This window comes from Haemaphysalis longicornis, unplaced genomic scaffold (genome assembly GCF_048455015.1).
Source record: "Haemaphysalis longicornis isolate Haplotype H1 unplaced genomic scaffold, Haemaphysalis longicornis Haplotype H1 scaffold_4, whole genome shotgun sequence".
Classification (NCBI taxonomy): Eukaryota; Metazoa; Arthropoda; class Arachnida; order Ixodida; family Ixodidae; genus Haemaphysalis; species Haemaphysalis longicornis.
In genome coordinates, this window is record NW_027526361.1 from 174613204 (window position 1) to 174625608 (window position 12405).

The window sequence follows — 12405 nt, forward strand, 5'->3', positions numbered from 1 at the left end:
GTAGGAACTTCTTTTCACAAGAGGCTTTATGTTTAAGGAAAGTGTTCGTGTAGTGCACTGAACTGGACACGTGTTGGAAGTGTTGTACGAGTGTGTCAGCCTGGTCTTCGAGTGTGTCCCCTGTTGTACTGACCAGAGGCAGGCTGTGTGTTTGATGTCCCTTGAGTTTGCGTATTCGGGTCCATACTTTCCGTGTGTCTGTCTAGGAGTTAATTGAAGTTATGAATGTACGCCAACTATCGCCTTTTGCCACAGGGCGCACACGTTTTCCGAAAGCCTTGGCCCGTTTGAACAAGAGGAGGTTACTCGACGTGGGGTACTGACGAAGGATACCCCACGCCTTGTTCTGGGCCTCTCGCGCCCGCCTACAGTTCTCAGTCCACCACGGCATCCGCTGGTTGCGCGGAGCACCAGAGGCGTGGGGAATGGACCTTTCGGCGGCGTCGAGGATGTGCGCCGTGAGCTGTTGGGTAGCTTCTTCAACATGTAGGTGTCCTATGGATGTGTGGTGTAGTTTGGATGTCTCTGTAAATGTATTCCACTTAGCTCTTGCTTCATTAAACCTTTCATGGGAAGATGGACTGCTCGGGCCTGTACCTATATGCGTTAATGAAGTGGGGAAATGGTCACTACCATATGGGTCTGTGCCCACGCCCCATTCAAGACATGGAAAGAGAATTGCAGAACCAATAGCCACGTCAAGATGTGAGTATGTGTTGTGACCTGTGTTATGGTATGTAGGCTGTTTCTTGTTGAAAAGGCATGCTCCAGAGGATGTTAAAAACTTCTCTATCAGGCGACCTCGGGCATCCGTGCGAGAAGAGCCCCAAAGAGAGTTATGAGCATTAAGGTCGCCTGTAAGGATGTACGGTTCGGGCAGCTGGTCAACCAGCGCCTCGAAGTCAGAGCTCGAAAGTGAGACATCAGGAGGAATGTATATGGAGCATACCGTTATCAACCTATTAAATATTATTGTTCGAATTGCTACAGCCTCAAGGACAGTGTTCAAGGTGACAGGGTGGCATGCTAAGGATTTGCGGGCAATTATGGCCACACCGCCAGAAGAGTGTGTGCAGCCATCCCTGTCTTTCCTGTATACCAGGTAACTATTCAAGAAATTTGTGTGTTTGGAATTAAGATGTGTTTCCTGGACACACATTAAACTTGGCTGATTGGCATGCAGAATCTCATGCACGTCGTCAAGATTATTCAGAAGGCCTCTGCAGTTCCATTGAACAATGTTTTCTCTTCCCATTATGATGTGTTAGAGCTACTGGAATGTGATTATTTATGTAGGGTCTTTCGGGGCTTGCACTCTTGGAAGGGGTTTTCTGACCTTCTCTACTGACCTGGACGCCGCAGCCCGTTCCTTCCGCTGCGATGAAAGCCGGAAGGGCTCAACGTCCATGTCGTCATCTGATGGCAAGCGGATGCCCAGCGGACTGGGCCCCCTTGACGTGGTACCCTTTCGGGTGTTCTTTGCCTGTGCGGCCAGTGCCGAAGGCGTGGGGAGCACCACAGGTGGCACAGGCAGTGAGGCGGCGGAGGGGGTCGCTGCGACTGCCTCCGTCTCCATCTCCGTGCCCTTGCGTGTGCTTTGGGCCGGTGGAGAGGAAGCAGTGGATGCAGCGGCATCCCCAACAGACGTTGTTGCCACCACAGCCGCTGCTGGGTGAGCGAGCGGTGCGGAGGCGGGTTGGGCTGCCATAGGCAACCCAGGGGGGGGGGCGGGGGCGGGACCAAGTCCGACTCTCGGTACTGGGTCCCCGCCGAAACCAGACGCCGCTCCGCCCCCCGGCGAGCTGCGTCGGCGTACCTGCCCAGAGGGAACGAGGCGAACCTCTTTCGCGCCTCTGGGAAGGTGATGTTTTCAGTTATCTTAAGGTTAATGATTTTTTTTTCAAGATGAAACTTTTCACAAGCGCGAGAGTATACTGCGTGTGGACCCTGGCATTTTGGGCAGGTGAAGTTGGTTGCAGTGCAGTTGTCAGAGAGATGATCGTGCTGGGCGCATTTGACACATGTTGTTCTGCCTCGACAGGAGTTGGTACCATGGCCGAACCTCTGGCACTTGAAACAGCGCCTCGGGTTCGGGATGTCGGGATGTACGGCCGGACAGAACAACGGATGAAACCTGCGTTGACATGCTCGGGCAGTGTGCAGCGGTCAAAAGTCAGGATCAGATGTTTGGTGGCTATTTCTTTGTTCTCTCTCCTGATGACGATGCGTCTTACTGCTGTCACGCCTTGTTCTTTTAGGCCTTCGAGCAGATCAGTCTCTGTCTCGGTTAGGAAATCTGCCTCAGAGATCACACCTTGACAACTGTTGAGGCTGCGGTGGGGTGTGACCCTGATCTCCAGATCTGCCATGCGGGTTTGTTTCAGGAGGATTGTGGATTGCTGCTTGGTTTTAACTTCAACTAGCGCTTCACCATTTCTGAGTTTTTTGGCGTGATATTGTGGCATGCTAGGGATTTCCGGGCTATTATGGCTACACCGCCCGAAGAATGTGCAGCCAACCCTATTCTTTCTGAATACGATATTGCCGCGAACCATGTATGTGTGTTGTGTTTTATGGCACATAAGCAACTAAGGCGCGCCAAGCAAAAGGTTTCGTGTTTTTTGTAGATAATTACCGATTGCGTTAGGTCGTTATAGCTTGTTTAGAACTGTAGCTTCTTTTAAAAAATAAACACAGAGGAAAGTTTGACAACAGCATTTTCTCCTAGAAGTAGGCTGGGGTGAAATAGAATTTGCTCGCTGTAGAACAGCCTAAAATGTTTTTTCCTCAAGGCCTCAAATTTCGTACACGAGGGAAAGATGTGATTTACTGTAAGTTCTTGGTCACAATCTTCACATCTCGGTTTGTTTTGTTTCATAAGAAGAAAGTTATGTGTAAGATGTGGGTGTCCAATGCGGAGACGGCATAAAATCACTTCTTTGAGGCGTTCTTCATGTCTGCTGATCCCCACTCTTTAGCGTGCGTTTAACTAGGTGGAGTTTGTTGTCGATTTCCTTATCCCATGAGGACTGCCAAGTTTCCCTCAGTTTTCTCTGTATAAATTTCATGCAGTCGCTGTGAGGAATCTGTACTGTCTCTATTGTTCCGTTACCCGCCTGTGCGGCACATACGTCGGCTCTCTCATTTCCTTTGATTCCCACATGGCTAGGGACCCAGCACAACTTAATTTCCTGTCCTTGTGTTGTGACTGTTACCAAATTTCGTATTATTTCTCCTACTAGAGGTTGTAATGCACTGCTGTGACTGCGCTGAGAGAGTCTGTATATATAATACTGCGTTTAATTTTATTCTTCATTATCCTTTCTACCACCACCGGTTCGTGAATTGCTCAGAAGGCACAGTTTATTCCATTCCTCTACCGTGTGGCAGGCAGTACGCCGGAAAGTCAGGTCGTTGCTTAAACGATCGGCTTACAGAACATAGGAATAATGTAGATAAGACGATTAAAGGACATCTAGGCATACACTGCAGAGACTGCAGGGATTGTGAGTGTAGGCCACTTTTTGATAAGACTAGGATTGTAGCCCGACACGAGGATCAGTTTACACGATGATGATGATGACGCTTAGGTTTTATTGGCGCAAGGCTGACTATGAGCAAAGAGCGCCAAAGAAGAAGTTACTGAATTTTGATCAGATCGTAAATACTAAAACATGTGACTAAAAGTAAAGGTGATGGAAAACAAAAGACAATGGAGATGGCTAGTGTATTGGGCCAGGATGATTACACGTGGTATAAGAGCTGCAGAAAGTGTACCTCACCTAAAAATTTAAAAACACGTTGACTAGAAAACATTGGTTCGTCGGCTAAAAAGTATGATGGGTGCAAAGGAATGTGTCGTCTGTATAATTTAGGGAGATGTTTGTGTCGTGTTGTCAAGTGCCTTCCATGTGACTCCCATTCCAGGGATGGAAAGAGAACTGCTGAGCCAATGGCTAAGTCTAGGTGTGAGTAAGTTGTGTGCTATGTAGGCTGTTTCTTGCTAAATAGGATGTTAAAACCTTTCAAAAGGCGACCCCGCCCATCGGTTCGAGAAGATCCCCAGAGTGAGTTATGTGCATTCAGGTCACCAAATCCGCTCTTTCCAGCCGCTATAGTGGCGCGGTGGTATACCGCAATGGCGGACGAGACGGTGATGGAGCCCCGTCGGAAGCATGCGCGTTTAGCCCAACAGACCCCATTTTCCCCATTTACTAGCACCTCTGGCAACCACCTCACCGCGTCAAGGTAGACGTTCACAACGGGACCGAGCAGTAAAGGTATGTAAACATTGCCGCTACGTTCGTTACATTGTGTGCTTGTTCGTTTTTCATTATTTTCGCGAATGGCGCAGAGAACGTAGCGTGGACGTGCTGGCAGTCGCTGAGCGTACTGCCTCTCGGCAAATTTCGCGTAGTAGCAGTGCTTTCAAAAGGTGCTTGTGAGCGAACTCCCGAAGCCAATGCTTAGAAAATAGAAATACGTTTACGCTACGTGCGACATACGAACGTTCACTAGCGAAATGTGCCTTCGCAGACTGCTGTGTTTGTAACGCAAACGTCAACGAGCGAGTTTTCCACGTAGGCTCGTTTGTACGAGCCGCCGCCATTTGCCGAATTGAAACTGCCGTCTTCGTTTTTTTTTCGAAAACCAGTTTTTAAATTTATGCTGACATGTCTGCTAAATTAGTTACCATTTTCTCTAAATCATTACTGTTATTTGTGTCGTTTTTCGGGGAGAATGCACTTGCAAGGCTGGCCTGTCGGGACGATGCAAGCATTTTTTTGCTGCCCTCACCTACTTGATCAAGTGAGTGGTTTTCTTTTATACTGTAATACGTATTTGAAATTTACAGAGCGTATTTGGGAAAAGTTTTAATTCGAAAGTGTCTCTTAGTTCATTACTACGAATTATGTGTTTAGTTTCGATTGGCAGCAGTGCTGCGATGCCAAACCAAATTAAATGGTTAGGTGTGATGGTCAAGCTGCCTGCGAGCTGTTTTTTTCCGACTCCCGTCCCATCTGCATTGTAAAATAATATTGTCACGAAGCCAGGGACGACACAGTTGTTTTGGAAAAGAAACAAGTTTATTGGAGCGAACTTGTGCTCCCCTAACAACTCAAAAGAATACAGAGGCGTCGAAGCACCGGTTAACAAAGTGACGTGCGTCGGCGAACGTCGCAGAATCGAATGCCCCGGCGTCTGCTCTGCAGGCTTTTTATCTTTCGGCGCGCGTAGTTCTCGAACCGTCGATTCGCATCGAGAACATTGTAGATCCAAGAAGATTATTCCGGGCTGTTCACGCTAGATCGGAATGTTCTCCCTATCAGAACAGATAACACATGCGGCCCAGAAAGAAAGAATGGAACACGCGCTTCCCTTCGCACAGAGATAACACAGACCGGCGCAGCCGGGTGGTAAAAGCAAAACACAAATAAAGAAAACCCAATGCATGGTTCGCGGCAATATTTAGAGCAAGCAGTACAAAAAATTCTTTTAAGTGCGAATGCACTTTATAAGCGACCCCAAACCATCCACCGCCGCCGGCGGCGGCGGCGGCGTCGGCGTCCGCAGTGCTCCTCTATATTTAAAAAAGAAACAGCATCCGGCGCCAGGTTTCGATCCGAGGACTTTGCGGCCGCAGCGCGACGCTCTACCGACTAAGCCACGGACGCCACTTTTTTTTCTTTCTTTACTGCATGGAAAACTACCCTTAATACAGCCTACAAAAGTTATGAGTCATCCAAGAAGATGCATATCACAGCAGCTAAAATTAGCCGTTCGTTAAAACTCTGGCAGGCAGACGCACGCGTCCAACAGATGCAGCCATTCTGGTGGGTCACTTTGCGCCGCATAAATGCTCCGCACCAACGCAGTTTGCTCCCGAAAAATGGACTTCGTTGGGCGAGGGGGTTCCGCGTGCCTGTCCGTCATGCGGCACTTCCACAAGCTATACAATCCGATCACAACAAATATATCATAGGGCACTCCAGTAACATCTCTAAAAGGCAAGAACCGAATTGTATAAGGGGTAATGTCTATGTCCTTTTTAAGAGTTCGTTGCAACACATCCCACACTGATATCAGCGTGGCGTCCGTGGCGTGGTTTTAAGCCACGGACGCCACGCTGATATCAGTGTGAGTAACGCACCTTATATCTTTAACGCATTCAAACTACGTCGTCAGCGTCGTGCGCTGGCGACTCAGCGGCGTTATAGCGGCTTGATAACTGCGTGGTGTACACGTGATACTACAAACCCGATGGAAGAGATGGAAGAGAAGGCGGCGAGTATGTAAGTGAGTATGTAAGTACCTATGTATGTAAGTGAGGTGGGGAAGTGGTCACTGCCATATGGGTCAGTTCCCACACCCCACTCGAGAAGAGGAAAGAGAACTGCGGAGCCAATAGCCAAGTCAAGACATGAGTATGTGTTGTGTCCTATGTTGGCTGTTTGTTGTTGAAAAGGCATTCTCCAGAGGATGTAAGAAACCTCTCTATCAGGCGACCCCGGGCATCCGTACGAGAAGAGCCCTAAAGAGAATTGTGAGCATTAAGGTCGCCTGTTAGAATGTACGGTTCGGGCAGCTGGTCAACCATCGCCTCGAAGTCGGAGCTCAAAAGTGCAACATCAGGAGGATTGTATATGGAGCATACCGTTATCAACCTATTAAATATTATTGAGCGAACGGCTACAGCCTCAAGGACGGTGTTCAAGGTGACAGGGTGGTATGCTAAGGATTTGCGGGCGATTATGGCAACACCGCCAGAAGAGTGTGTGCAGCCATCCCTGTCTTTCCTGTATACCAGGTAACTATTCAAGAAATTTGTGTGTTTGGAATTCAGATGTGTTTCCTGGACACACATTATACTTGGCTGATTGGCATGCAGAATCTCATACGCGTCGTCAAGATTATTCAGAAGGCCTCTGCAGTTCCATTGAACAATATTTTCTCTTCCCATTATTATGTGTTCAGAGCTACTGGAGTGTGACTATTTATGTAGGGTCTTTCGGGGCTTGCACTCTTGGGAGGGGTTTTCTGGCCTTCTCTACTGACCTGGACGTCGCAGCCCGTTCCTTCCGCTGCGATGAAAGCCGGAAGGGCTCGACGTCCATGTCGTCATCTGAAGGCAAGGGGGTGCCCAGCGGGCTGGGCCCCCTTGACGTGGTACCCTTTCGGGTGTTATTTGCCTGCGCTGCCAGTGCCGAAGGCGTGGGGAGCACCACAGATGGCAAAGGCAGTGAGGCGGGGCAGGCAGTCACTGCGACTGCCTCCGTCTCCATCTCGTCCGGGCCCTCGCGTGTGCTTCGGGCCGGTGGAGAGGGGGAAACGGTGGGTGCAGCAGCATCCCCACGGAAGAGGTTGCCACCACAACCGCTGCTGCCTCAGCAAGCGGTGTGGTGGCGGGTTGGGCTGCCAGAGGCAACCCAGGGGGGGCGGGGGCGGGACCAAGTCCGACTCGCGGTACTGGGTCCCCGCCGAAACCAGGCGCCGCTCCGCCCCCCGGCGAGCTGCGTCGGCGTACCTCCCCAGGGGAAAAGAGGCGAACCTCTTTCGCGCCTCGGGGAAGGTGATGTTTTCTGTTACCTTTATGTTAATAATTTTCTTCTCTAGTTGAAACTTTTCACAGGCGCGAGAGTATGCTGCATGTGGACCCTGGCAATTCGGGCAGGTAAGGTTGGTTGCAGTGCAGTTGTCGGATAGATGATCATGCTGGCCACATTTGGCACATGTTGTTCTGCCACGACAGGAGTTGGTACCATGCCCGAACCTCTGGCACTTGAAACAGCGCCGCGGGTTCGGGATGTATGGCCAGACAGAACAACGGATGAAACCTGCGTTGATATGCTCGGGCAGTGTGCAACGGTCGAAAGTCAGAATCAGATGTTTGGTGGATATTTCTTTGTTCTCTCTCCTGATGACGATGCGCCTTACTGCTGTCACGCCTTGATCTTTTAGGCCTTCGAGCAGATCGGTCTCTGTCTCGGTTAGGAGGTCTGGCTCAGATATCACACCCTGGGAGCTGTTGAGGCTGCGGTGGGGTGTGACTCGGATATCCAGGTCTGCCATGCGGGTTTGGCTCATGAGAGTTGTGGCTTGCTTCTGTGAGTTAACCTCAACTAGGACCTCGCCAGTTCTTAGTTTTGTAGCATTGTATGTGTTGCCTACGATAGATTCAAGAAACTTGGATACAAGGAATACAGATTGTGAGGAAAGAGGCTTGGATATGTCAACCGATTCAACTATCAAAAAACGTGCGTAGTTGTCAGGTTTCGGTGAGTTGATGGCAGGAAGAGGTGGAAAAGATTCTTCGGTGCGGACCCTTTTCAAGGTCCGATCATGTTTGGGGGGGGTTTTACGATTTACCATATGGCATGTAATAGAAGCAGGGGACGGGGGTACTTTCTTCTCAAACCTTACCCTGATAGGCTGAGAGGTCCCGGAGCTCCCTGCCTGGTAGACAGACAGGGAGCCCATCCGCCGGAGCTTGACCTGGGCTCCGACGGCCACCGTTTACGGCTTCTACCCTTCACCTTTAAACACGTCGCCACGGTTGGACACGGCTTATGTTGGGAGCTCGGGGTCCGCGGTGTCGCTGCTCACCGTCACCATGAATACTCAAGGTGCCCCGTGCGGGGTTATCTGTAGACTTCTCTGAAGTGTTTGTGTCGTTTTGTGTGAAGTGCCTTGCATGTGATTAGTATGTGCACCACGGATAGGGCCTCTCCGCACCTGCTGCACAGAGGTCTTGGAGACCCAGTGAGAAGGTGCGAGTGTGTTGCATGAGTGTGCCCTATCCGTAATCTGGTCAAGGCGACTTCAGAGTATCTATTGCGTGTGTCGGTGGTGTACGGTCCCAAGTGAGGTTTTATTACGTGTAACTTGTTGTCTGTTTGTTCACTCCAGTGTGTTTGCCATGTTTTGCGAAGTTGCTGTCTGATGTGTGGTTTCACGTCGGTGTAGGGTAATGTGGTTATGTCTAGTGTATTCAAGAGTGTAGCAGCAGCAGCCATTCGATCCGCTGCTTCGTTCCCGGCTATACCACTGTGGCCCGGGACCCAGTAAAGAACCAGTTCAAATTTGCGTACATACACCGACATAATACCATTGATGATCAGATTGACAACGTGGTTTTTCGAACGCGTTGTTGACGACAGTGCCCGCACAACACTTAGGGAATCTGTATAGATAATGGATTGTGGGATGTGGCTTTGAAGGATATGATTAACAACCAGAAGTACACCATAAGCCTCTGCCGTAAAGATACTTGTATTATTGTTAAGAGTTCTAGTGACACTAAGGCCGGGCCCATGCGCCGCGCAGGACACAGAGTTGGCAGTTTTAGAGGCGTCCGTATAAAATTCAGAAAATTGATACTTCTGCTGCAAATACAAGAAGTGCTGCAGAATTGCACATGTGGGAGCTCGGTTTTTATCTACATGTGTGAAAGATGTGTCGCATAAGACAGGGCGGAGATGCCATGGTGCTATAAAATCTGTTTGAGAACTTTGTATGGTGTCTACAAAGGAGACAGAAAGCTCTGACGCTTCCTCTCTAACTCTGTAAGAGAATGATGATGATGATAGTTCGGTTTTATTGGCGCAAGGCCGACTATGGGCAAAGAGCGCCAAAATGAAGTTACTGAATTGTGATGAGACCATAAATACTAGAACATGTGACTAAAAGACAATAAAGTGATGCAAAACAAGACAATGGAGATGGCTGGTGTATAGGGCCAGGATCATTACAATGATATGACAAGAGCTGCAGAAAGTTCACCTCAGGTAAAAACTTAAAAACACGCTGACTAGAAAACATTGGTTCGTCGGCTAAAAATATGATGGGTGCAAAGGAATGTGTCGTCTGTATAATTCAGGGAAATGTTTGTGTCGTATTGTGTCAAGTGCTCTGCATGTGATTAGTATGTGGACTACGGATAGGCCCTTTCCACACCTGCTACACGTGGGTCCCGAAGTTCCAGTGAGCAGGTGGGAGTGCGTCGCATGTGTGTGACCTATCCGCAGCCTAGCCAGGGCAACTTCAGTGTATCTGTTGCGTGAGTCAGTTATGTAGCGTCCCAGTTGTGGTTTTGTTACGTGTAGTTTGTTGTCTGTTTGTTGACTCGAGTGTAGTTGCCATGTGTTACGAAGCTGTCGTCTGATGTGTGTCTTTAGGTCGGTGTAAGGTACTGTTGTTATGTCAACTGTGGTCATGAGAGCAGCAGCACCAGCCATTTGATCAGCAGTCTCATTGCCAGGGATCCCACAGTGACCTGGTACCCAGCATATAGTTATTTGAAGATTTGAGGCATATGCAGTCATTAGTACCTTGAAAAGAGCATTGATTACATAGTTTTTTGACGACCTTCCTGATGACAATGCCTGCACAACGCTTAGAGAATCTGTGTAGACGATGGACTTTGGAATCTTATGTTCGAGGATGTGGTTTGAAACGAGTAAAATGCCATAGGCTTCTGCCGTGTAAATACTGCTATGAAAATTCATTGTCTTAGTTACGGTAAAATTTGGTCCGTGCGCTGCACAAGATATTGTAAAACCAGTTTTCGACGCGTCGCTATAGAATTCTGCGCACCTGTACTTGTCCTGCAGGAACAGGAAGTGCTGCAGAATTGCACTCCTGGGTACCCTATTTTTTTCTACTAATGTGAATGATAGGTCGCATGATATAGGATGTAGATGCCATGGTGGAATTAAATTATGGATGGGTGTCTTGTGCATGTCTGAAAGAGGGACCGTGAGTGCAGAAGCCTCCTCCCTAACTCTGAGAGAGAAAGGTAAGGAAATAGATGGCCTGTTTAAACAGAGTTGCAAGTTTGTTCTATTGTTCATGATGGGATTAAAAGGATGGTTGGTAAGGGACACAATCTTAGATGCATACAGCAGGTCAACATACTCCCGCTGATGCCCTAGACACCAGTTGTCGCACTCGACATAAAGGCTTTCGACAGGGCTAGTGCAGAAAGCGCCGCATGAGGGGCGAAGGCCAAGATGCAGCACTGGGTCGAGCATTCTCAGTGCGGTCTTTGTCGCCGACCCATACACGACACTGCCGTAGTCGAGCCGGGACCCCACCAACGCTGTGTACAGGCGCAGCAGGAGTTGTTTGTCGGCCCCATAAGATTGATGTGAGAGAACCTTAAGAATATTCATTGCCTTTGGGCATTTACATTTGAGCTGTTTGACATGAGGAATGAATGTAAGTTTTTCATCGAATAAAATGCCTAAAAACTTGTGCTCCTTGTTCACAGGAATTGGCACATCGCAAGAGTTATGTCTGGGTCCGGGTGGACCCCACGCTTCCTGGAGAATACAACACAAGAGCTCTTTCCGGGATTAATTTTAAAACCATTCTTGTCTGCCCAGCCGGCAAGCTTCTTGACGCCGAGCTGGACTTGACGTTCGCAGATGGACATATTACATGATTTAAAAGATATCTGCACGTCATCTACATACATGGAGTAAAAAATTGTAGGCGGCAGTGCCTTCCCAAGGGAGTTCATTTTTACTATAAGGAGAGTGCAGCTTAGAACTCCGCCTTGCAGCACGCCATTTTCTTGCACGTGTACCTTTGACAGAGCAGAACCACCTCTGACGCGAAAGGTTCTCTCCGACAAATAGCTAGCAAGGGTGTTAAACATATTACCAGAAACACCGAATGACTTCAGGTCAGTAAGGATCCCATAACGCCAAGCGGTGTCATAGGCCTTTTCAAGGTCGAAAAACACAGTTAAACAGAACTGTTTGTGAATGAAGGCATCCTTAATATATGTCTCTAGTGCCGCAAGTTGATCATTCGTCGATCGCCCCGCCCTGAAGCCTGCCTGGCAGCTCTCGAGAAGGCCGTTCTACTCCAAAAAGTACACGAGCCTCCGCTTTATCATCTTCTCGAGAAGCTTGCACAGGCAGCTGGTCAGGGCAATGGGTCGATAGCTAGCGGGAGAGGAAGGGTCCTTCCCTTCTTTCAAGAATGCTACAACTATGGCCTCCCTCCAAGACTTTGGAATGTGCCCCGAAAGAAATATCTTGTTGTAAAGGTGAAGGAGTGTTACAAGAGTGTCTGCGTGTAAGTGCTGTATCATTGTATATGTAATGTTGTCTGGGCCTGTAGCTGAGGGTTTACACGTGCTTAGAGCAGCCCTCAGCTCATGTAGTGAAAACAGGGAGTTGTAAGAAGTCTGTGATTTGTTGTGGTCGCGTAGGGACTTCTTTTCACAACAGGCTTTATGTTTCAGGAAAGTGTTTGTGTAGTGTGCTGAACGGGACACGTGTTGGAAGTGTTGTGCGAGTGTGTCAGCCTGGTCTTCGAGTGTGTCCCCTGTAGTGCTGACCAGAGGCAGGCTGTGTGTTTGTTGTCCCTTGAGTTTGCGTATTCGTGTCCATACTT